This window comes from Miniopterus natalensis, chromosome 10 (genome assembly GCF_054644295.1).
Source record: "Miniopterus natalensis isolate mMinNat1 chromosome 10, mMinNat1.hap1, whole genome shotgun sequence".
In the NCBI taxonomy this organism is placed as follows: Eukaryota; Metazoa; Chordata; class Mammalia; order Chiroptera; family Miniopteridae; genus Miniopterus; species Miniopterus natalensis.
This window is the reverse complement of record NC_142090.1, coordinates 20,565,161-20,589,601: the sequence shown is the minus strand read 5'-3', so window position 1 is coordinate 20,589,601 and position 24,441 is coordinate 20,565,161. Positions and strand designations below refer to the sequence as shown.

Sequence of the window (24,441 nt, the reverse complement as noted above, 5' to 3'; positions counted from 1 at the left end):
AGAATTATTTTAAAATATAAAATGATCCCACTACCTCTGCAAGTACAACCGTCTATAACTATAATACAGTGCAACGGGGGTGGGGTACCTTCATTCATTCATTTATACTTTCATTTATTCCTCTCCCCTGCTCATACAACTTTTCAAAAATGTTCTCTGATGAAAGCAACTTGTAATTCTTATCATTTGATCTTCTTTGGTGCTTCTTTTAGAACATCCTAGAAGGTCCAATTTATAACACATACCTCTTAACATCCATTTCATTGTCCCAGCTGCTGAGCGAGTCTCTTATGAACCATAGCTGCATCCAGACCTTTCTCTTGTCCCTCTTCACTTTCAACTGCCAATCAAAAATCTCTATTTTTATTTATTTTCTTTTTCATAACAGATATTGATTTAAGAAAGTGTATGTATATACATATATATATATTTTATTTTTTAAATTTTTTATTCTTGACAGTATTAAAGATGTCCCCCATCTTCCCCCCTTTGCCCCCCTCCGCCCAGCCCCTGCCCCCCCCAGGCCTTTCCTGCACTGCTATCTGTGTCCATGGGCTGTGCACATATGCATATAAGTTCTTTGGTTAATCTCTTCCTCCTCCCCTCCCCCTTCCCTCTGAGGTCTGTCAGTCTGTCCATGCTTGCAGCCCAGAAGGTTCTACATGGTACATTTTAGGTTTAGCCAGCATCGTTAAAGTCCTTTGAGGACAGCTGCACCCACAGACTTTAACTGCCTGATTATTTCTTTGCCCATTCTTCTCTTTCTTTTCTTTCCCGAATAACCTCTTTTGGATGTGGTTAAAGGTAGAATTTACACTCATCATATTTTGTCCAGGGTCCTTTAGGCAGGACCCGCCGCCCCTGTGTCCTTTAGGCAGGACCCGCCGCCCCTGTGTCCTTTAGGCAGGACCCGCGGCCTCGGTGTCCTTTAGGCAGGACCTGCTGCCTCGGTGCCCTTCTAACGTGAACCACCCTAACGTTACCCAGGTTCTCAGGAAACCTTCTTATGGCTTCTTTTACATTGTCACCCACTTGTATTGCATCGTCTCCGCACTACCCCCAGCTTATTGAAGCCTGCAGCACTGCAGTTCCATTTTAGAATAGCCTCCAGTCTCTGGCTTGATGCAGAAGCAGGCCTGCTCAGCACTTTCACCCAAGACCTCCTTCCAATTCCGCTTTTACTCTTTCCTGATGCTTCCACTAACTTCCTCTCTCCTCAGCAGCAGTCTCTCTTCTTTTGGTTCTCTCCCCGCCGATTACTGAAATTTCACAAGGCTAAGAGATTATCAAGAAGAGGGGAAATCTGAGCAAGCATTCTAGAAATTTCCTTAGGACAAGGGTAGAAGAGGCAGTAACCAGATTATTAAAACTAAGCATTTAGGAAACACCTTTGCTCCTCATTTTCTCTTACCTACAGTATTTGATAAAGTAAGGCATTTTGATGATTTGGCCTTCTAAATGTTAAAACACATATGAGTGAGTTTCCGGAAGAGACACTGTCATATAAAATCATCATTAACCTTAACAAGAGCAATTTCAGCGAGTGGTGTCAGTGGAAAACAGTGCAGAGTGTTCAGCAATGAATGGAAGCGTGAGAAAGTTCAGAAGAGTAGGTGAAGGCAGAGAACATTTTTGAAAAGTTGTATGAGCCGGGGAGAGGAATAAATGAAAGTATAAATGAATGAATGAAGGTACCCCCCGCGTTGCACTGTATCATAGTTATAGAAGGTTGTACTTACCGAGGCAGTGGCTTTACCTGCTACATTGAGCTTATTGAATTCTTATTGAGAATGTACAGGCCAAATTTCTGGATTTCCAGGGATGATATCCTCAGTCCAACTTGAGAACTTAATACTTAAGTCTCTAGTTTGGTATCACAGTTTTTAAAGAGCTTAGCAACTTGAAAATGAGCTCTTTGGGAGGTTAAGGCATCAGGTGGGTATTTTAAGTAATGATAACTTATATAATCTATTTCAATTCTGAGATTCTATTATTTTATGGTATAAATAGGGCATTCAGGCATGGAATCAATTTTGTTCCTTAAATTTATTGTATTAATCACATTTTGAAACTGTAAAATAGTCATACAGTCAAGCCTCGTTTCTCTAAAGTCTCAGACAATTCAGTTCTCGACCAAGTCGTTCACAGAAAAAAATGTCTTCTTTGTTGATCAAATTTTTAGTTTTTGACCTGACAACCCGTTCATGCTGAGAAGTCAGCATGACAAAAAGCATCTCTCAGGCAACCAACAAAGGAGAGAGTGCTTTTATTCCACAATTTTAAAACAAAGAGGCCATTAAGAGTCCTAATGTTGCTAAGGGTGTGAAAGTGTTCACAAAACAACAATCATGGGCAATTGAAGAGGTAGAAAAACTGTTGCTGATTTGGATAAACAAAAAGCAGTTAGCCTGTGATAGCATATTGGAGGCAGTGATATATGAAAAATTCGTTTAAGGCTAGTAGGGGGTGGTTCGATAAATTTAAGAAAAGAAGTGTTTGTTTATAGATTAAACAGTACATTAAACATGTATTGTATACAAGAAAGGAATCATTTGGGGGTCTGGAACGGGTTAGTTCAATTTACATTATTTCTAATGGGAAAAAATAATTCAGTTTTCAAACAAATTGCTCTCAAACAGGCTTCCTGAACAAATTAAGTTCAAGAACCGAGGTTCCACTGTACTGTTGCCTGATTTACAGGCTATCTGATTTTGTTTTACTTGATTGAATATATTTTATAGAGCGGTATTTAGGAGTTCTAGGTTGGAAGCTTTAGATTTGGATACCTGAAAAGAAATTTCCCAACTGTCTAAAAAAGTATCTTCTAGTTTCTGGTCTTTAAAAAATTTACATTGTATTAAGTCCAGTGGTGGGCAAGACTTACTGCATAAAACACTTAAGTTGATAATTTTAAAACTTTAAAAAATAGCACCTTTCTTTCCTAATTAAACATTATATATTAGCTTAATACATTTAGAATGTAAAAGGAATTGTTCTAGTTAAGGCAGGGGAAAGGGAACCAGAGCCCTGCCCACTTAACTCCCTCATTTAAACTCCCGCTAAGCACACAATCACTTTGCATATACAGAACACACACATTCATATGCATGCACCCTCTTTAGAATCTCTACAGAACACCACTGAAAAATCTCCAATTAGCACTAAGTAAACAATGCAAGGTATTTTGTGATTAACTTTCAAAATGAGTGGTATCATTCAAGGATGAAGGAGATTAATATCAACTAAGAATACTTTATAGAGTGTGTAAAAGTTATCTATTGCTATATAACAAATTACCCTAAAGCTTAGAGGCTTAAAACAACATTTATTATCTTCCAGTTTCTATGGATGAGGAATCTGAGCAAAAAGTAGTTGGGTTCTCTGGCTCAAGGTCGAGGTTTCCTCAAGCTATAGGCTAGGCCTACAGTCTTAGTGCAGAATCTGCTTATAAGTTCTCTCAATGATTTTTGATAGAATTCAGTTTATTGCAGACTTGGATTAAGGATTTTAATTCTTCCCTGGCTGTGGGCTGGGGGCCACCCTCAGATGTTCTCCACGTCGACCCACAGGGCAGCTCCAGAACTTGACAGTTGACTTCATAAGAACAAGTCATGAACTAACTTGTTTATCTTTACATGGCAAAGGAGTATGAACAAGGTGGAAGTTACCATCTCAAAAGAATATAAAAAGATCCATACATTTATAATCAATATTAGTTAGTTCTAAAACCTGAGAAATGTTTTGCTAGTTATACTATAAATCAGGTTTTTTATGTTCCTTAAAAACTTCTTAGAACATTTTTTAATCTTTTTACCCAGAAACTTAATGAGTATTAGCATTTATTTTTTTAAATGCTTCATTCCACATATCTAAGTTTCATGGAATATTTCACAACCTCAAGTGTGTGTTTTGGGGACAAGAAACAGAGAGTTAATTGGAGATGTGATGATGTCTCCAGACAAATCTTAACATTTTGATGTGTTTAAGATTAATCACATTTCTGTTTGAGGTATAGTCCATGCCTTTATTCCTGCGCTGATATTGAGCCCCATCATCACAGAGTGATGAAGATTCAGAACCATTATCAGAGGCACTTGTCACTTCAGGACAAGTTATTCCGAAAACAGCAAAACCAGAAAGCATGAGTTACGTGTTGGTGTGGCATTTAGATAATGTGGAATGAACAGCTGTGGGTAATAGGATAACTGATACATAACTTATGATGTCTCCAGGAACATCATACAAACAAGGCACATTTTGAAAAGTGGGCTTTCTCCTGCATACCTTACTGAATTCCACCCAAAGGAATCTAAATGCAAGACGATGGAATTCTTTCAGAAGCACTTTACTAATAACGCCTCATTTTCTCAGGACAGGTAGAGAGCAGCAAGCACAGAAAGCTATCTTTTCCTAAAATGAAGGCTAGGGTAAGTGAATGTTTTTCTGCTTCTTATCTAATACTGCCATAGAAACATCTGAAATCACAGAGCTGAAAGGTAGTGCTAGGCTTTAAAAGATTTTTGCCTCTCAGAGAAGGAGTGTTTTTAGAACAGAAAATATTAGGGGTGGAGAAAAAGCATAGTACAGGACTCCTTGGGCTGCCTCACCTCCCCCAGAGCACTTTGCATGTTGCGTGGGACTATCCTATAAACTTTACCACACTTCTCCACTCCCACTTTTGTCTGAGTTTACATGTTTTCTCCAATTTGGGTTCTTACAGCCCATATCTTACATTATAATTATTTAAATTCTCTTAAAGAGTCCAAGTTTAAGTTTCTATAACCATCTTCTTACCTTCCTCTGAGTCCTACAGTGACACCACTTGTGTTAATTTCTAGAGGATTAAGTCACTCAGGCATAGTCTCTAAACCTTAATGCTCTCTTTTATCTTAAAGAATAAACTCATAGAGCTAAGCACTCTTTTGGATGATGGTTCAGACAGTTAAAAAATGATGGGAAATAAAGTGCTAACTTGAAAAGGGAGTTTGAGAAGGGAAAGTTCAACATGAGCTGTAGCCAACATGAAAATGTCATGGTCAAGGTGAGCCTTGAGATATGCCTCAAAGGAAGAAAAGTTGAATGAGAATAGCACAGAGACCAGCAGGAATGATGGGTATACATCTATATAATTTGGGTACCCATTATAGGATAAAAATCCTGATCTTTCCTCTTTGCAATAAAGGATCATTTTTTGTGGTGGTTCTTAGAAAATTAATGGCTTTATGATTATGCCGTTTGTTTAGACGGTTTAGTCAAATGCTTCATAGTAAGAGAAGATAAACAAGTTAGTTCATGACTGAAGATACTAATTTAAAAGAGAATTGCATCTTTTTGTATAATGCTTATCTTAGTGTGGTTTTTCAAAGAGCCTTCCAAAGAGTTAAAAAGAATAAGTTTAGAAGGAAAGACAACTGATGATTTTACCTCTTCTTTTCACTTGTAGATTCATGTAATTTATGACACCCTATTAGGGTTCTCCAGAGAAGCAGAACCAGTAGGATGTGAATTATATAAAATAAATCTCTCTAGGTAAATAGAGATTTATTTTAAGGAATTGGCTCACATTATTATGGAGCCCAGCAATCCCAAAATCTGCAGGGGGGCTGGCAGGCTATAGACCCAAGGATGAGCCGATGTTGCAGTTAAAGTCTAAAGGCCATCTGCAGAATTCACTCTTCCTTGGGAGAACGCAGACATTTTGCTCTATTCAAGCATTCAACTGATTGGCTGAGGCCCACCCACATTATGGAGGTCAATTGCTTTACTCAGAATCCACTAATTTAAATATTAATCTTATCTGAAAACACCCTCATAGAACATCCAGAAGAATATTTGATCATATATCTGGGTATGGTGTCTCAGCCAAGTTGACACAGAAAATTAATCATCACTGACACTCAGCGTTTCCCCCTATAATCCTAGTGACAATGGATAAGTCACTCATTCTTTTCAGCCCTTAGTCTTCTCTTTTGTAAAATAAGGAGAGATGATTTTTAAGTTCCCATCTATTTCAACCTCACAATAACCCCTTCCCTAATATCCCTTTCTCATTTTTCTATCGTTCTTCCCCACAAATATACTTTTATAAATATATAACTATATAGGCAGTAGCAACTGATGATTAATTAGTCTAATTTTAAGAGGCTGTGACACCAATAATTGACTCTTTTTTTCTATGTGAAGATAGTATTTCTATATATTGTTAGAAGATGAGTTGAACTGAGTTGCCTTTTTACTCGTGCTGATAGGTTTGAGCTCTGTCATCTTCATTTTCTTAAGTGGTTCCTTCAGGCTAAAGGAACACATGATAAGAAAACTTGCTCTTATTTCAGTGTAGACTGTGCCCTTAGAACAAAGGTATCTGGCTCCTAGGGGATTTAATGACCTTACTCACATTAGAAATGTGTTCTCAAATCAACTGAACCAAGTAGGCTAATGATCTAAGGTTTTGATCTGTATAGCTAAAGCACCAGGAATCATGAGAGAGTGTCTTGCTAGTTAAAATACCAATCTCAAAAGGAAAAATGATGTTAAACAGACACTATAAAGGTTTCTAATTTAAGGCATGATCACTATGTGCTAAGTTGCTGGAAGTGCTTGGCTTCCCCGAATTAAGGGTGAAAAAGTAAAGTGTTAAGAAGTATACGATTATTAAAAGTTCACCATTATTGATACATGTTCTGTATTTCTAGCGTGTGCAAATAAGTTTCTATTGTCATTAATCAAAAATAGCCATAATCAGAATTTAAAAAATTAAAACGAAGCCTTCTCCCCAGAGTGCAATGGCACTCCAGAAGACCTCGCTACCAGGACACTAGTACTTGGCTCTGGAGATTTCCTCAGGCTCAGCCGTATATGAACATCCTTGGATTCACTGTCTTCAAAAATAGCTTAATTGCCCTGGAGCTGCACCTGAAGTAACTGAAATGAGATTGTTTCTAAAAACAGGTTATCAATAGTGGCAGAGAAATCAGATATTAAAAAGAAAACTGATGTGGCCACATCAACATTTCCTAAAGAAAATTATTATGAAATGGACAATGTCTGGTAGACAATAACTTAAAAATAGATATATTTTAATTTCATATATAAGGAAATCTAGGCTTCAGTCATTATACAATTAATTTAGATAAACTTAACCAAATGGCCTATATGATATTTTTGAAAGATTTATGGAAAGAGTCTTTCTTATTTTGAGGCCATGTATCACAGAGGATTAGAACATTCCAAGAGTGCATCTAAAATAGATTTATCAACACTCAGGAGGCTTAACTAAAATTGATTCAAAGAACAAATGGTGTCAAGAATATCACATATGTTTTATACCCTGAGAGAATAAATCTTCACAATGCAACTGTGATCTTTGAAATGTACTCATTCCTGTAAAAAAAAAATTAAATTAAAAAATACATATATACATACATACATAGTGTGTTGCAAAGGCAGTCTTTAAAACGAGCAATAATATCAAATATATACAAAGCAAGAATATATACAATTCTTGCTTTGTTATCAAAATCTGTCCTTCCCTTGTTTAGCTTAGTATTGCTGCTTTCGAGTCTGGAAATGTTTTTAATATGTCATATTGATGATAGGCATTTTATAACCTATAAACAAAGTGAATATTCTGTTAGTTGGTGTGTAAAATATATCACATATATATATCTGATCTAGTTAAATGAATACTCAAATACATGTGTATCTAAATTTTGTTTCCTAGAAAGTTATGTCTATAAGAGCACCAAAAGTTACCATTGAAACCAATCAAAAGTGCATTTTTCATTTTTCTTCCTTCACTAACATTTTGCAGATATTTTGACACTTAATTTTTACTTTTATTAACAAAAATGATACAATTTTCTAAAACTGCTTTTTACTTAATGATAAGATTCTTAATGGATGAATAGTATATTCCTATTTTGGGCTTCTCTTTATGCTTGCATCTGTTCACAAAACCAGTAGGGAAGACAGTGGTGGTCAAGACAGAAAATAACCCAAAATTACCAATTAAACATCTAGTTCTAGTATGATAAATGCTAGGAGGAGAGGTGCATGCTGCCAGTGCATTTAATGGGGTGTCTGACTTAGTTGGGAACTGGAAGGTCAAGGAAGGTATATTGTGAGCAAGGCTTTGAAAGTTGACGAGAAATTAACTCAACAAGCAACCAAAAAAATCTGGCATATGCAAAGACCTTACTGTAGGAAGGTACATGCAAATGTGACTTTTGGGTGCGAACAGAGATTAAAACATCATTAAAAAGTGAAATTCTAATCATACTCTTGAAATAATTATGGTTAAGGAAGAGAGAGAGAGATTGAGAGAGAGAGAGATGAAAAGAGAGATTAAAGAAACCAAATAACAGGAAGTTTTTCCTACCCCAATTTTTAGCAGAATACCTATACATTATGAAATAAAGAGCCTAGAATAAAAATGTCTTATTCAAGCATCATTTCAAATGTCCCACCATTCGGAACACTTTCTTTGATCTCCTTAAATAATATCGTAGGGATATCAAATTGAGCGTGCGCACGCTTTCTTTTTAAGGCACAGTGACATTTTTAGCGTCATTCTGCTAGCAATTAATTAATTCAACAGGTATTTATTGGAACTGTACTTTTTGTCACTGGACTAAGACCTTGGGATATGAAGGTGAAAGATATTCTTGGCTTCCAGTCTAGGATGGGTGGGAGGCAGACCACTGAAACTGGAATGCAGCACAGAGTATCACTATTATATTGAAAGTGCTAGAAGAAAAAAGGCAGGAACAGCAGCTTGTCTAGTGTGAAGGAATTCAAGGAGAAGCTTCATGGAGAAAAGACATAAAGCCTGAGACCTAAAGGATGAGTGAATCCAAGATGAGCCTTAGGAGTGGGGCGGGGAGACTGAGTAGAGAATAGCTTCAAGTGGAGCCAGCCTGTGAGAAGAAGGTGCATTTACCCTTGAAGCTAATTTGACTACAGCACATGTCTATGGAACGGCAAGAAGTGAGACAGGGGAGGAAGAATGTTGGAGAGCCTTGTAAGCCATAGGAGGGGCTCACAGGAAGCAGTCATGGGGTTCTAAGCAGGTATTTAGCAAGATCATTATTAGATGCATTTAAAACGCCCTACTGGCTAAATTGTTTCTCTTATATGTTTGTCTGTCACTATATTGATCACCAGGCCTGGTTCAACTAATCTTGCAGACTCCAGGCACCTCCCTTCTCATTCAGTGCTTTATATGTACATATATCAAAGGTTTTTAAAAGTACTTTGTAGATATTTCTTGATGAACTCTCCTAGGAATTTTGTATTTATTATTTAAATATTAATGCTGGAGCAAGACAATAAACTTCAAAGTAAAATGGCTCCAGGGGAGGAGGCCAAGCAATAAAGGTGCCGACTAATTTTGCCTAATTATGTTGGCCCAGGGAGGCTGATTAGTGTAATATGTGAAAGCATGTAGGCAAGAAACACGATGGCTCTCTGAGGCCTCAGAAATTGCAAATCAAGCATGTTTCAGAATTCAGATATACAGCTCGGAGTAAGAGTCTGTTAACTGATTTTAAAAATGAGAGCACACATTCAGGAGTTTTGCTGTTCTGCTGAGGAGCTTGGGGTTTATTACCCCCCAGGAGACTGTTGCTTTCACAATTCACCCTGGAGCCCAGCATTGGAACAGTACAGAGCACTTGACTCAGGTCTCTCAAGAATCAGCAGTTCAGGCAAAGCACAACACACACCCAGGCGAGCACTGGGACCCAAAGTTCCCTGTTTTCCACTTCAGTAATAAATGCTTCTCAGTCAGTTCAGTCATGGGAAGAACAAGTTTCATGGGACATCTTGTCTTCTCTCTTCTCCTGAGAATTTCCCTTCATGAGAACTTGCTCCTGACTTTTTTTTTCAGTTGTAACAGGCTTATGTTATTTTTTATTTTTTATGTTAGTTTTTTAAATTGTTGATACTATTACAGATGTCCCCCATTTCCCCCCTTTTACCCACCTACACCCAGCCCTCAATCCCCCTTTCTCTGGCCATCACCATACTGCATACATTTCTTTGGCTAATCTCTTCACTTTCATTCATCCATCACCCCACCCCATACCCCGTGACCTAGGCCAGTCTGTTCCATGCATCCATGCTTCTGGTTCTATTTTGTTTGTCCGTTTATTTTGTTCATTAGATTCCACATATAGGTGAAATCATATGGTATTTGTCTTTTTCTGTCTCGTTTATTTCACTTAACATAATACTTTACAGGTCCATCCACGCTGTCCCAAAAGGTAAGAGTTCCTTCTTTTTCATAGCCATGTAGTATTCCACTGTGTAAATGTACGACTTTTTTTTTTTCTTCTTCTTCACGCTGTTGATGGGTACTTGGGCTATTTACAGATCTTGGCTATCATAAACAATGCTGCTATGAACACAGAGGTGCATATATTCTTTCTGATTGGTGTTTAGGGATTCTTAGGATATACTCCTAGAAGTAGAAATACTGGGTCAAATGGCAGTTCAATTTTTAATTTTTTGAGGAAACTCTACACTGTTTTCCACAGTGGCTGCACCAGTCTGCATTCCTACCAGCAATGTACTAGGGTTCCCTTTTTTCCACACCTTTGCCAGCACTTGTTGTTTGTTGATTTATTGATGGTAGCCATTCTGATAGGTGTGAGGTGATATCTCCTTGTGGTTTTAATTTGCATCTCTCTAATGATTAGTGATGCTGAGCATTTTTTCATATGTCTGTTGGCCATCTGTATGTTCTCTTTGGAGAGTGTCTATTTGGGTCCTTTGCCCACTTTTAATTGGATTGTTTGTCTTTCTGGTTTTCAGTTGTATAAATTCTTTATATATTTTGGAAATTAACCCCTTATCAGATGTATCATTAGCAAATATATTCTCCCATACAGTGGGTTCTCTTTTCATTTTGAGGGTGGTTTCCTTTGCTGCACAGAAGCTTTTTAGTTTGATGTAGTCCCATTTGTTTATATTTTCATTTATTTCCTTTACTTTAGGAGATATATCAGCAAAATTATTGCTATGAGAGATGTTTGACATTTTACTTCCTATGTTTTCTTCTAGGATTTTTAATGGTTTCATGTCTTACGTTTAAGTTTTTTATCCGTTTTGAATTTATTTTGTGCATGGTGTAAGTTGGTGGTCTAGTTTCATATTTTTGCATGTACCTATCCAATTTTTCCAACACCATTTATTGAAGAGACTGTCTTTACTCCATTGTATGCTCTTACCTCCTTTGTCAAATATTAATTGGCCATATTGGTGTGGGTAAATATCTGGGCTCTTTAGTCTGTTCCATTGATCTATATGCTTGTTCATATACCAGTACCAGGCTGTTTTGATTACAGTGGCCTTGTAGTATAGTTTGATATCAGGTATTGTGATACCTCCAACTTTTTTCTTCTATCTCAGGATTGCTGAGGCTATTCGAGGTCTTTTTTGTTCCATATAAATTTTTGGAATACTTGTTATAGTGTGTGAAATAAACCATTTGTATCTTGATAGGAATTGCATTGAATCTAGAGATTGCTTTGGGTAGTATGAAAATTTTAATGATGTTAATTTTTTCTTTAAACGAACATGGTATATATTTCCACTTATTTGTATCTTCCTCAATTTCTTTCTTCAGTGTCCTAGGGTTATCTGAGTACAGGCCTGTTACCTCCTTGGTTAAGTTTATTCTTAGGTACTTTTTTTGTTGTTGCAATAGTAAATGAGATTGTTTTCTTTGTTCTTTTTTTCTGATAATTCATCATTGTTGTATAAAAATGCCACCGATTTCTGAATATTAATTCTGCTACTTTGTGGAATTTATTTATTAGATCTAGTAGTTTTATGGTGGAGCCCTTAGTGTTTTCTCTGTACAATATCATGTCATCTGAAAGTAATGAAAGTTTTACCTCCTCCTTTCCAATTTGGAGGTCTTTTATATCTTTTTCTTGTCTGATGGCTATGGCAAGGACTTCCAGTACTATGTTGAATACTAGTGGTGAAAGCAGACATCCCTGTGTTGTTGCTGTTGTTAGGGGAAATGGTTTTAGTTTTTGCTCATTGAGTAATATGTTGGCTGTAGTTTTGTCATACGTGGCCTTTATTATGTTGAGGAATGATCCCTCTATTCCAACATTGCTGAGAGTTTTTATCATGAATGGGTATTGGATTTTATTGACTGCTTTTTATGCATCTATAGATATGACGTATGATCTTTTATCTTTATTTTGTTTAAGTGATGTATCACATTTACTGTTTTGCGGAAGTTGTACCAGCCTTGCATCTCCTGAATAAATCCCACTTGGTCGTGGTGTATGATCTTTCCAATGTATTGCTGGATCCAGTTTGCTAGTATTTTGTTGAGGATTTTAGCATCTATGTTCATCAAGGTCATTAGCCTATAATTTTCTTTCTTTGTAGTGTCTTTATCTGGTTTTGGAGTTAGAATAATGCTTGCTTTGTAAAAAGAGCTTGGAAGCCTATGTCAAGTTTTCTGTAATAGTTTGAGGAGTATAGGTATTAGTTCTTTGAATGTTTGGCAAAATATTCCTGTGATGCCATCAGGTCCAGTACTTTTGTTTGCCAGGAGCTTTTTGATTACTGCTTCAATTTCATTAGTTGTTATTGGGCTATTCAAGTTTTCTGATTCTTCCTGATTGTGTTTGGGAAGATTGCATGTCTCTAGGAATTTATCTATTTCACCCAAGTTGTCCAGTTTTTGGCATATAGTTAGTTTCACATAGTATTTTCTTACAATCCTTTGTATTTCTGTGAAGTCAGTTATTATTTCTCCTTTTTTGTTTCTGATCTTATTTATTTGGGTCCTCTCTTTTTTTTCTTGATGAGTCTCATTAAAGGTTTATTAATCTTGTTTATCTATTTAAAGAACCAGTTCTTGGTTTCATTTATCTTTTATGGTGCTTTTTAGTCTCTATGTCATTTATTTCTGCTCTGATCTTTATTATTTCCTTCTTTATACTTGTTCTGGGCTTTTTTTTGTTTTTCTTTTTCTAATTCTTTTAGGTGTAGGGTTAGATTGTTTATTTGAGGTTTTTCTTGCTTCTTGAGAAAGAAAAAAAGAAGAGAAAGAAAAAAGAAAGAAAGAAAGAAAAAGAAAGAAAGAAAGAAGAAAGAGAGAGAGAGAGAGAGAGAGAGAGAGAGAGAGAGAGAGAGAGAGAGAGAGAGAGAGAGAAAGAAAGAAAGAAAGAAAGAAAGAAAGAAAGAAAGAAAGAAAGAAAGAAAGGAAGGAAGGAAGGAAGGAAGGAAGGAAGGAAGGAAGGAAGGAAGGAAGGAAGGAAGGAAGAAAGGAAGAAAGAAAGAAAGAAAGAAAGAAAGAAAGAAAGAAAGAAAGAAAGAAAGAAAGAAAGAAAGAAAGAAAGAAAGAAAGAAAGAAAGAAAGAAAGAAAGAAAAAAGAAAGAGAAAGATGAAGACAGCAGAGCTCCCCTATCCTCACAGTCCTGTAGGTGCCGACCTCAGGCGTGGGGCGTCCTGGTTTCCTTCAATCCAAGAGGGCACAAATGTGGAGGTACCTGCATTTATATTTAAGGTTGTTAGGTACAAATAGCCCTACATACAGTAAACTTTGAAACTGTAATGAAGCTCTGCAAGACTGTAAGCTCCCTGAGAGCAGGGGACAGTGTCATTGACATTGGTGCCCTAATGTCTGGCAGCATGCTTAGGCACTCTGGCACTAGACTTACATTTCCCATCCTCCCTCACCTGGCCTGTGAGAGCCAGCCCTTCTGTGACAAGCAGTGACATTCCACTGGTGTGTTCTGTAGTTCACCGTATTCTGTGTCTGAGAGCACTCTTAATGTGCATTTACATTCTGGGCATTTGGAGGGAAGAATTGAGCTTCGTCTTTACTTTTTCCTTCACCTGGCACTGACTGCTCCAGAAATTATGAATGAGATGAGTCAGGGGTCCATTCTCATGTACTAAAAATCTGTATTTTTCAGAAAGTTGGATGTCAGATAGTGCCAAGAGTTCAAGGCTAGGGAGATCATCTTTTTCTTTTTCTTTTTAAATATATAAATTTCAAATAACAGGCTTTTTTCTTGGGGCAGAAAATTGTCTTGTTTAAATAAAGCAACTTGATCTTTTCAAGAAATTGAAAATGCTTTTTTATTATCTTTGATTTAACAATATCATACTTGAAAACAACTTCTCAATGTAAATATGGGTTACTCTCAAGTCAACTTGTGTACTCATAATCAGTTTTAATACTGCTTTAAATAGTAACAAATGCGTTTTTTAGAATTTTGGCATTTTGCACACTGGCTTTATCATTTTCTCCTCATATATTCTCATTAGTTAAGAGAAAATATTTCCTTAAAAGTGTAATAGAGTATCAATCAATCATGCAAATAAATTATGTGAAAACCAATTAAAAATTAATCATAAAACTTAAAGTGTTTGGAAAGCACTACTGTAGCTGTGGGACACTGTGTTCTCACTTATCCTCTTATCAGTCCTGTGACCATGTGCACTTAGGTCCTGGAGACCCAAGTAATCTTTGTTTTTCTCATAAAGTGTAAGAGACAAATAACCTATATGTCAAGTTGACATTATTTCCCTATAAAAATGTTTTCCAATTCAATCAATATATTTGAATCTAGCTTGCTGTATTCACTCTATGTAGAACCAAAATAAATGCAGAATATCCCTAGGAAAGCTTTACAAAGTCTCTTAGACATTAAGGCAGACAGCGCTCCACAGGCAAAGCTACCCTCCTGAGGTTTAAACAACTTTTCAATATAAATGGGCCTGACTGGGAAAAGTGAACCACATGTTGTTAACATTCAAAGGACACGGCGTGCATTGGTGCATTGCCCTTTTGGAATAAGGAACATTGAAGTATTTTTCTTTTTAAAGCAAGTCCCATTTACAATGAAATTAAAAGAAGTTAGAGAGTTGTTATATGTGTTTTGCTGCACAGATTTGGGCATAATCAGAAATTCTAATCGTAAGAGGCTGAGAGACCATTATAATTGCAGACAAGGGAGAGCTACCAAGTGTCAAACACTGTGGAGGGAAATGAAGATTTATCACCTCAGTGGTGAGGCAGGTGAAAGATGGATGAGATGGCTGGTTTAGTGTCACTCCAGTGACTTTAGTGTTGAAGGCCCAGACAACCATTGGGGGAGAGGTGTATTGACAAAGAGCTGGGATTTAGGAACTGAAACATGTGTTGTAATACAGTGGACTTCAGGAATCTCACTCTCACTTCAGTCACAGCCTCAGCATTACGGAGGAGCCCCAGACAGTGTTTAAATGAGACCTTTCAGACCAGTTAAATGCACATTGTCATCGTGAAGTTCCACACTGAATGGATCTGTGGTCCTTCCAATGGCAGGTTTAGGCCTGTGTGTTCCACGAAGGCGAAGATCTAAGTACACATTAAGCTTGTCTTTCTGTCAATAGATATGTTTTCTAAGTAGCAGGTTAAAAAAATGAAATTTGTTGTCTCTTTCTTCCTGGGACCACGTACCTCTAGCTCTGCTTAATTGTGTGCTAGGAGTTCAGAGGCCATCAAGCTGAAAAGCAAAAGCCCCAAGGGGAGATTGAGATTAAGGAGCCTCCTGGTTTGGCTGCCTCCTTCCCTTTTCCTGGGCATTTCAAAACCACAGGTTTGTAAAGTGAGCAAGTTGGGTTAGCAACAGATGAACTTCAGGATCCCTCTTGTAGTATTTCATGAAATAAGAGAGGGGCTGTGGCTATATTTCATGCCAAAACTACAGGCTGATTCCAGGCTTTTCGATGGAAGATAAAACCAGATATATAAAATAACAACCACAACCTAATATCAAATCATAAACTATAAAAATATTAGCGTGTAATATGTACAAAAAAACAAGTAGGTTTACTGATTTTTGTTATATTTGTTTAGGTGTCATCATGTGAATATATTCTATATCTACATGCCTGAGATAAAAGTTATACTGTCTCTGCTACACTGAAAATGCTTTATTATTCACTCAGTAGGATGCCTAGTTAAAAAAAGAAAATAACGCTTGTTTCTGAGGACGTGGAGAAATTGGAAGCCTTGTGCCTTGTTTCTGGGAATATAAATTGGTACAGCTACTGGGAAAAATGGTATGGCTATTCCTCAAAAAAAAAATTAAACTTAGAGTTACCATATGCTCTAGCAAGTGCACTTCTGGGTATGCTCCAAAAGAAATGCAAGTTGGGATTTAACTGGTATTTGTACACCCATGTTTAGCATTACTCACAATAATCAAAGGTGGAGAAAACCCAAATATCTGGACAAATGAATGCATAAAAAAAATGTGGTGCATGAATACAATGAAATATTATTCAAAAGAGAAGGGAATTTAACACATGCTACAACAGGGATGAACTTTAAAGACATTCTACTAAGTGAAATAAACAATAAAAACGGAACAAATATTGTGTGATTCCACTTAGATGAGATACCTAGAGTAATCAAATTTATAGAAACAAAAACCAGAATGGTGATTGCTGGGGAGAAGGGAGAAATGGGGAGCTGGTCTTTAATGGGTAGAGTTTTAGAGGGGAAGATGAAAAATTCTGGAGACAGATGGTGGTGATGGTTGCACAGCAATGTGAATGTACAAATGCCAATGAACTATACACTTAAACATGGTTAAAATAGTACAGTACTTTTATGTTACATACAGGGTGTCCCCCAAAATGTGTACACACTTTAACAACTGATAGCTCAATTTTTAAAATGAAATGTATTTTAATAAACAGTGCCTTTATAATTATTCAAAGCGTGTGTATACATTTTGGGGGGCACCCTATATATTTTACCACAGTGAAATATTCTATGAACATAAAAAATAACTAAAATAAAAGCTAGAAGCTACTATTCTCCTTTGGAAACTGAGACATCATAATTGACTTCCTGTTCTGACCAGAGTTTGAGACAATTTATGTTTCAATTTTTTCATTGTAAGGGAAATTATTACTAGAAAATGGGGGGAATAGATGCTGGTTAAGCAAATCCTGTCTATACCAGGACTCCAAAGCAGGACGCAGTGTGGAAGTAGCTGGAAAAGCTAAAAAGACAAGTCAGGAAGTTAGAGTTCAGTCAACCACAGCAGAGGGGCTGTGAAGTGCAGAGGAATATCAGGAGGACTTTGGTAAATAATGGGTTTTAGTTTTGGAACCTCTTTCTCCATCCATGAAGTGACTGATTAAATCATATTTTATTGTTTTGAATCCACTTCTATCATCACGCTTTTTTTTTGCTTCTGTTAATTACTTTCACACTTTTTTTTTTCCTCACTGGATTTAAGATCCTTTAGAATATAATTAATGCTATATTTATTCCTAGCTTCCTTATAATTCATAATAGGTAATTTCTTAATAATGAATGAATGAAGGTGAGCTAAGTAATGCAGTGTCTGTCCTGCAGAATTTATAATGTAGGGAAATACTGACTTGTTTATCAGCTAATTGGGATATATCTTAATTAATTAGTTGAACCACCTACTCAATTCAGGGAAATATGTTCAAAAGATTTTTTTAAATCTACAAGTGTAGAATAAAATATAAATTGAAGCTGTCACAAGTAACAATGCATCGAGAACGACAAAATAAAGTAATAGAAATAATATTAGTTAACATTTATTTAGCATTTACTAAATGCCAGCTTATTAAGCACTTTTCATGAATTCTCTTGTTTGATTTTCACAAAAATTTGAAGGTATTTATTTTTATTTTACTGTTAGAAGAATCTAACGATAAAAGAGTAAATAATTTTTTCAAGGACACATAAAAATAAGTATTAGATTAATTACATAAACCCAGAGAATCAAATTCAAACCCTACAGGGTTTTAAGACAAATGTGTTTCCTAACTAGTGCTGTGATAAACAGCAAACTAGGAACGCTTTGCACAAGATCAGTCCATCCAGCAACTATCACTTCTTGAGTCAAAGATTGTTGCTAACTATACAATGACTGTTGGTGGGATCTGGAGATTTTTACTAGTATTCATAAATGATTACAGAGATTAAAAAAATAATTTTAAAAGAATGAACATTTTAGTTGTTTTGAGTAGTGAATAGTCATTTAAGTCTTGTCAGGGAGTGTCTGCAAGCCTGAGGCTTTTTGGGGAGTGTAATGCGAATAAATACATATTTAAAATACAAGTGACATATTTATTCCTGTAAAAGAGGAACTAAAATATTTTCTTAAGGAAAAACCAAGTGTTCAAAAGAGAGTTAAAACATTATTTTTAAAATGTTTTTATTGATTATAGAGAGAGAGAAAGGGGGAGGGATAGAGAGATAGAAACACTGATGAGAGAGAAACATCGACTGGCTGCCTCCTGCACGCCCGGTACTGGGGAACAAGCCGAAAATCCAGGCTCGTGCCCTGACTGGGTATCGAACAGGGGACCTGGCCCGGCCGGGCCTGGCTCAGCGGTTGAGCGTCCACCTAGGATCCAGGCGATCGGGGTTCGATTCCTGGTCAGGGCACATGCCCTGGTTGCGGGCTCGATCAATGACTCTCTCATCATTGGTGTTTTTCTATCTCTCTCTCTCCCTCTCCTTTCCTCTCTCTGAAATCAATAAAGATATATTTAAAAAAAAAAAAGAAAAATTTAAAAAAAAAGAACAGAGGACCTCTTGGTTCATGGGTCAATGCCCAACCACTGAGCCACATGGACCAGGCTAAAATTTATTTTTTTAATGAAATAAAATGCTTTAACTGTTTAGAATATGTAGTTACTAACGTCAAAGGATTAAGTAAAAATGAGATCCCATTTTTAGTGCTCATTTGAAGGTATTTCTTCTTGCCATGCATGGCTGTATGGGGTGGGGTGTTCCTGTAACATAAGTTCAGCCTTATCTGTGGTTTATGAGCATGCTAGACACGCATGTCAGGTATAGCACTGCTAATCAGATGTATGTTCATTGGCAGTCACGATCTAGCCTGGTTTACTCCTTTGGCTTCAGTGTGCTGCTATGAAGACCTAGCCTATGGTTTCATTCCTCCGAAGGCCACTTTGTTCTACACAAAGAAAATATAGTTGCATAGAGCCATTCTCCTCCCCTTTAACCTAAATTAGACTTTCTCACCACCTTCTCCGGCCAAGGCCCCAGGTATGTAAACATGATATAGCATAGTCATAACAGACGTCATGTTAGTTGACTAATCTCCGACCCATCCTTGGCTGAGAGCCACTATTGTTTAGGGTCCTATAAGACTGGCCTTGTTCTCCGAGGTGCAGCTTGTCCCCCATGTACTATTTAGCCCTGTCCCTGGGGCTGTTATTGTTCAATAAGACACTTCAAAAATAGAGTACAATGTAACGGGATTATTAAAAAATGCAGAAATAAGTAAAAATGTTACTAATAAACCAGGACATGTATTTTGAGTTGCCTGGTGAGAGTGGGGTGCTGGCCCTTGTTTGTTCTATTTAGTTTTCTTTTGTTTCCACAATAGAAACCCATTGCTCAATACAACATGACACATTTGATCAAGAGTTAGAAGGTTTTACTCTCCTACTGGCAGTATATGAGCATTCCCATCACCCACACCCTTGCTAATCTTCTTATAAACAACATGGGGCTGAGTTTTATTCAGAAAAGAGAGTATATAGTGATTATATATCTTAAAAACTTATTATGGAGGGAATATTCTCATTTAATTGCTCCTAAGGTAGCATTATTTTAGTTTCTAAGACTAGTTTAACCCAATGTTTGGCTGCTATGAATAAATGTGTATTCACATTCTGGTTGGTATATACCAAAGACGGAAATTGCTGTACCAAAGGGTAGGCTCATGCTTAATTTTAAGACATAACACCAAACCATTTTTTTCAAAATTGGCTGCTATATTTTATACTCCTACTGGCAGCATATGAGAGTTCCCATCACCCACTCCCTTGCTAATCTTCTTATAAGCAACACGGGGCTGAATTTTACCTTTTTACCTGTTTGATGGATGCTTTCTTTTCACAGGAACATGTCATATATTTACTGTTAATATAATTACTGATATTTTGTGGCAGGCATCGATAATCTCACTATCTGCTCAATATGTGTCCCACCAGCCCTTCCTCCAGCTCATGTGTCTGTAAAATGCCCTGCTCTGCTTCCTTGCCTTTTCAGTCTCCTCTTTTCACTCCCACCAGGGACCCTGGGGCAAAAGCAGCCCTGATTACAATTTTTATTAGCATTTGACTATAATATGATCATATATTCAGCACCTTTTATGCCTCGGCATTTTACATACCTTATCTCATTTTCTCTTAAAAAAATTTCTATGAGAGAGAGAGGAGTGAGAGGGAAGGGGGAGGAGGGATGAAGGGAAGAGGGAAAAGGGTAGAGAGAAGAGGGGAGAGAAGTTAAATAAGCTGGAGAAAGCTTAGGATAAAGCCCTCTCCAGCTTATTTGTTCAAGTTCAAAGTCAAGCCTTTTCAAGCACCACAGTGCCTTTTTTGGTAGTAGACTGCTGACATCCACTTTTTAATATTAAAAGATATACATAAAGCTAATAGATTTTATAATTCCACCTAGCAAATGACTACTTCTTTCTCTAATAATATTGAATTATAATTTTTTAAATCCTCACCTGAGGATATTTTTTCCATTGTTTTTCAGAGAGATGGAAGGGAGAGAGAGAGAGACATTGATGTGAGAGAGACACATCAATTGGTTGCCTCCTGCACGTGCCCCAACTGGGACCGGGGATCGAGCCTGCAACCGAGGTGCATGTCCTTAGTGTTGGCAGTCCACAGGCCAACACTCTCACCACTGAGCCAAACTGGCCAGGGCAATTTTTAAAAATATGTTTCTACTGATTTCAGAGAGGAAGGGAGAGGGTGAAAGAGAGAGAAACATCAATGATGAGAGAGAGTCACTGATCAGCTGCCTCCCAGATGCTGCCTACTGGGGACTGAGCCGGCAACCTGGGCATGTGCCCTGACCGGGAATGAAACCATGACCTCCTGATTCATGGGTGGAAGCCCAACCACTGAGCCACACTGGCTGGGCTTGAAGTATACTTTCACAAATTTTTCCAATCAGGGAACTTATGTCTGTACACGTGTACACACCCACACACAAGTATATGTGTTTATATACCTATATACACATATAATTTGGAATGACTTCTTCCCCTTTTCATTATATGTACTTGTATATATGTATATTTTTATGTAAATATACATAAATTTTAAAATATATTTTCTTCCATTTTCTTTCCTTTTTAAAAATTATAATCGAACAAGTTAAAAGTCACAAATACCTGTTTTAAATCCTACCTTAGATACAAGATTTCTAATAGAGAACTAAGGATTTTTAATATAAAACTGAGGAGATTTCAGGAAATCCAAAACATTTTAAATAAATGATATTGACTTTAATTCTTAAAATATGTTTCTTTCACCATGGCGAATGTCAACAAAAATTAAAAGATTTCCATGAGATGTTAAAGCCCAATATACATTAGCCAGAGTAACAGGATTGATTTTAAACTTTAAAATATCCAGTTAATATTGATAGTTCCATTTTTTATGTTAGTATTATAACTTTACATATTCACCTTTTCTTAGTATTTAAAATAAACATAAAAACAACCAATCAATTCTAATATCATTTTTTGTTGTTTGTGTTGTAAACCTTAGTATTGCCCAAATTTAATGTTACACTTGACAGTGAAATAGTTAACTATCATTAAGAACTTGATGTGAAAATGTTTCAGATTTTGCTTTTTCTCATGAGTGCAGACACCTCTGGGATATTAGAAGTCACCAGGATATTCTTAGAGAATCATATCTATCTGAGGTCCAGGAAAGTGGCACAGAAATACAGGACAGGGACATGTGTCAACATTGACTTCGAGACCCACTTTCCTACATTTCTTTTGTGCCCTCAGGTTCTTTCCCTCAGGATTCCCCTTATGACAAGAATTGTTACTCTTGTTATAAACATCCAGAAGCATATGGCTGTGTGTTAGCACTTCAAAGGATTTTCAGGTCAATGCTTCTCCTGTGTTTTAAAAAAATGCAATCTTAATTTTACTGTGATGTTTAATGAACTTGAAATAACTTTTAAAAACTTGATGTCCAAATTTAAGGTAGGACCTGGATCCTCATATTAAGATTGAGACGTTAGTTTAACCTTTCTGTGGAAACAAAAGTTAGGTACAGATGAAAAAAAATAGACAGGAAGAAAAATAATTATTTTGTGCCTATTTCATGCTAGCTACTATACATACATTACCTTATTTAACACAATAACTCTCAAGGCAATTATTAGCACCTCTATTTTACAGACGAGTAAGTGGGTATAAAGACAGCAAGTGTCATGATTTACAGCCGTTGAGTTCAGGGCCAAACTTGGGTGAGCCTCCTTTCAAAATCCCTATTCTCTTACAAAAACATCCACCTCACCAGACTTGTGACTAATGCTGTTGTCTATTAATATATAGACAAACAATAGAATAAGCCTATAAATGCAATTTTTTCTAACCTGTTTATCTCCATGCATGGGAAACAGGGTGGTCTAATGGTGGATAAGAGCACAATTTTGGATGTCAGGCGTGCATAATTCCAATCTTGACTTTAATACCTATTAATTACTTTGCCTCCAATACCTGTTAGGGTATTAAACTAAAGTAGCCTCTGTGAGGCTGTTTTCTCATGTGTAAAATGGAAATAATAATGGCACCTAAATCATGAGGTTAAATTATAAATGAGATCATGAAAATTAAGGGCTTAAAAGTGCAGAGCACATAGCAAGAGTGCAAATGCATTAGCTGTAAATATTACTATCTATTGTGAACTAACAGATTTGAAAACTGCTTGAAAATAATCTATTACTATAAAAAAATAGTCATGATTTATCACTGTGCTGGATATTAAAAGCATGACTGTGATGGGCTACAATCACTAATAAAGAAATTTATCATCATTAAAAAATAAGTAATCCTTAAATTGGGAATACAAGTGTCAGTACAAACACAATTGTACTTGTTTTTATTAGTGGACTTCAGACTGACAAAGAAACGAAAAACTTAAAATGTTCATTTCCTTCTGTCTTTGCTTTAATATTCCTGTGCGAAGAATATTAAAGGGTTATAAACCATGAATAGCAACTGTGAAATTATCCTTAATAAAATTCAGGTGCTTACAGAAGAATTTGAACACCTTGTAATTGGTCTGGAGCCTTCTGCACACCAGTGATGTACGAGGAAACTTACAACACAACAGCTATTGCAATAAATTATAAATAAACAACTAGGTATAAGGAACAAAGGGATTCATCAAGACCAGCATTTTATTTCAGCTCAACAGTGATACAATTTCAAACTGGCGTCATTGACTAAGATTGAGTTTACAGATTATCATGACCACGGTTCCAAGCACTGAGAGCTGTTCTCAGCTCACTCACAGTAACACAGCAGGGGTAATTTTCTTATCATTAATTTTAATATCTTTCTCTCTATTCCCTTTGGCCTACTTTGCATAGTGACTTATAGAACGTGTCACCTTCTCAGTCTTACCTAGATCACAAACTGGAGCAGGGAAGGATATCATATTACATTCAGTCTGTAGGAAAGAGATATTTCTAAAACTTTGGGAGATGAGCAGCCTGGTGGATCCAATTTGGCTCCACAATAAAAACTATCATTTTACCTTCAGTTAAGTAAAATAAATTATACATGAATGCTTACTGTTTTTCCCTCTCTTCGTGTGAACACAAAGTCTTGTGGAAATATTTTTTACAATATAACAAAGTATTTTTGGATTTTATCGGAAATGTCTTATATAGTATTTTACATCTAGTTGACATTTGTCATTTATCCACAGAAGAACTGTGTCTTAGAGAAGGTATTACCATGTCCCACATTGCTCCCATGAGGCACAATATTTTACAAATAGGCATCCTTATGTTCCAATAAAATTTTATTTATGGACACTGAAATTTGAATATCACAATTTTCATGTGTCATGAAATATTCTTCTTTTATTTTTTACAAGCATTAAAAAAATTTTTAAAAACCTCTTAGCTCATCTTCTGTACAACAGTGGTGGGCTGGATTTGGCTTGTGGGTTGGCTGCAATATGATGACTTCTGCTCCAGATGACTAAATGGAAAGAATGGGCCTATTGTGCTCTGGATTTACAGATTGACTTGTGCAAAGATATTCTCGTCATTCATGAAAAAAGCATTCCCAAACTCTTCCACTAAAGCTAACACTGCAATATGCCAGTGCCTACTTAAAAAAGTAATTTCTTCAGTTTATTTTGTTCAATAGATTCCATATATAAATGGGATCATGTGATATTTGTTTTTCTATGTCTGGCTTATTTCTCTTAGCACAATACTCTCCAGGTCCCTCCATGCTGTCTCAAAGGGTAAGAGATCCTTCTTTTTTATAGCTGCAGAGTATTCCATGGTATAAATGTACCACAGCTTTTATCCACTCACCTACTGATGGGCATTT

At 36.5% G+C, this 24,441-nt stretch overlaps 1 pseudogene; it reads right to left on the bottom strand.

Moving 5' to 3' along the window:
• Nucleotides 1-738: 738 nt before the first annotated feature.
• LOC148092205 (cytochrome b-c1 complex subunit 7 pseudogene) lies at nucleotides 739-19,128 on the bottom strand (annotated as a pseudogene).
• Nucleotides 19,129-24,441: the final 5,313 nt, after the last annotated feature.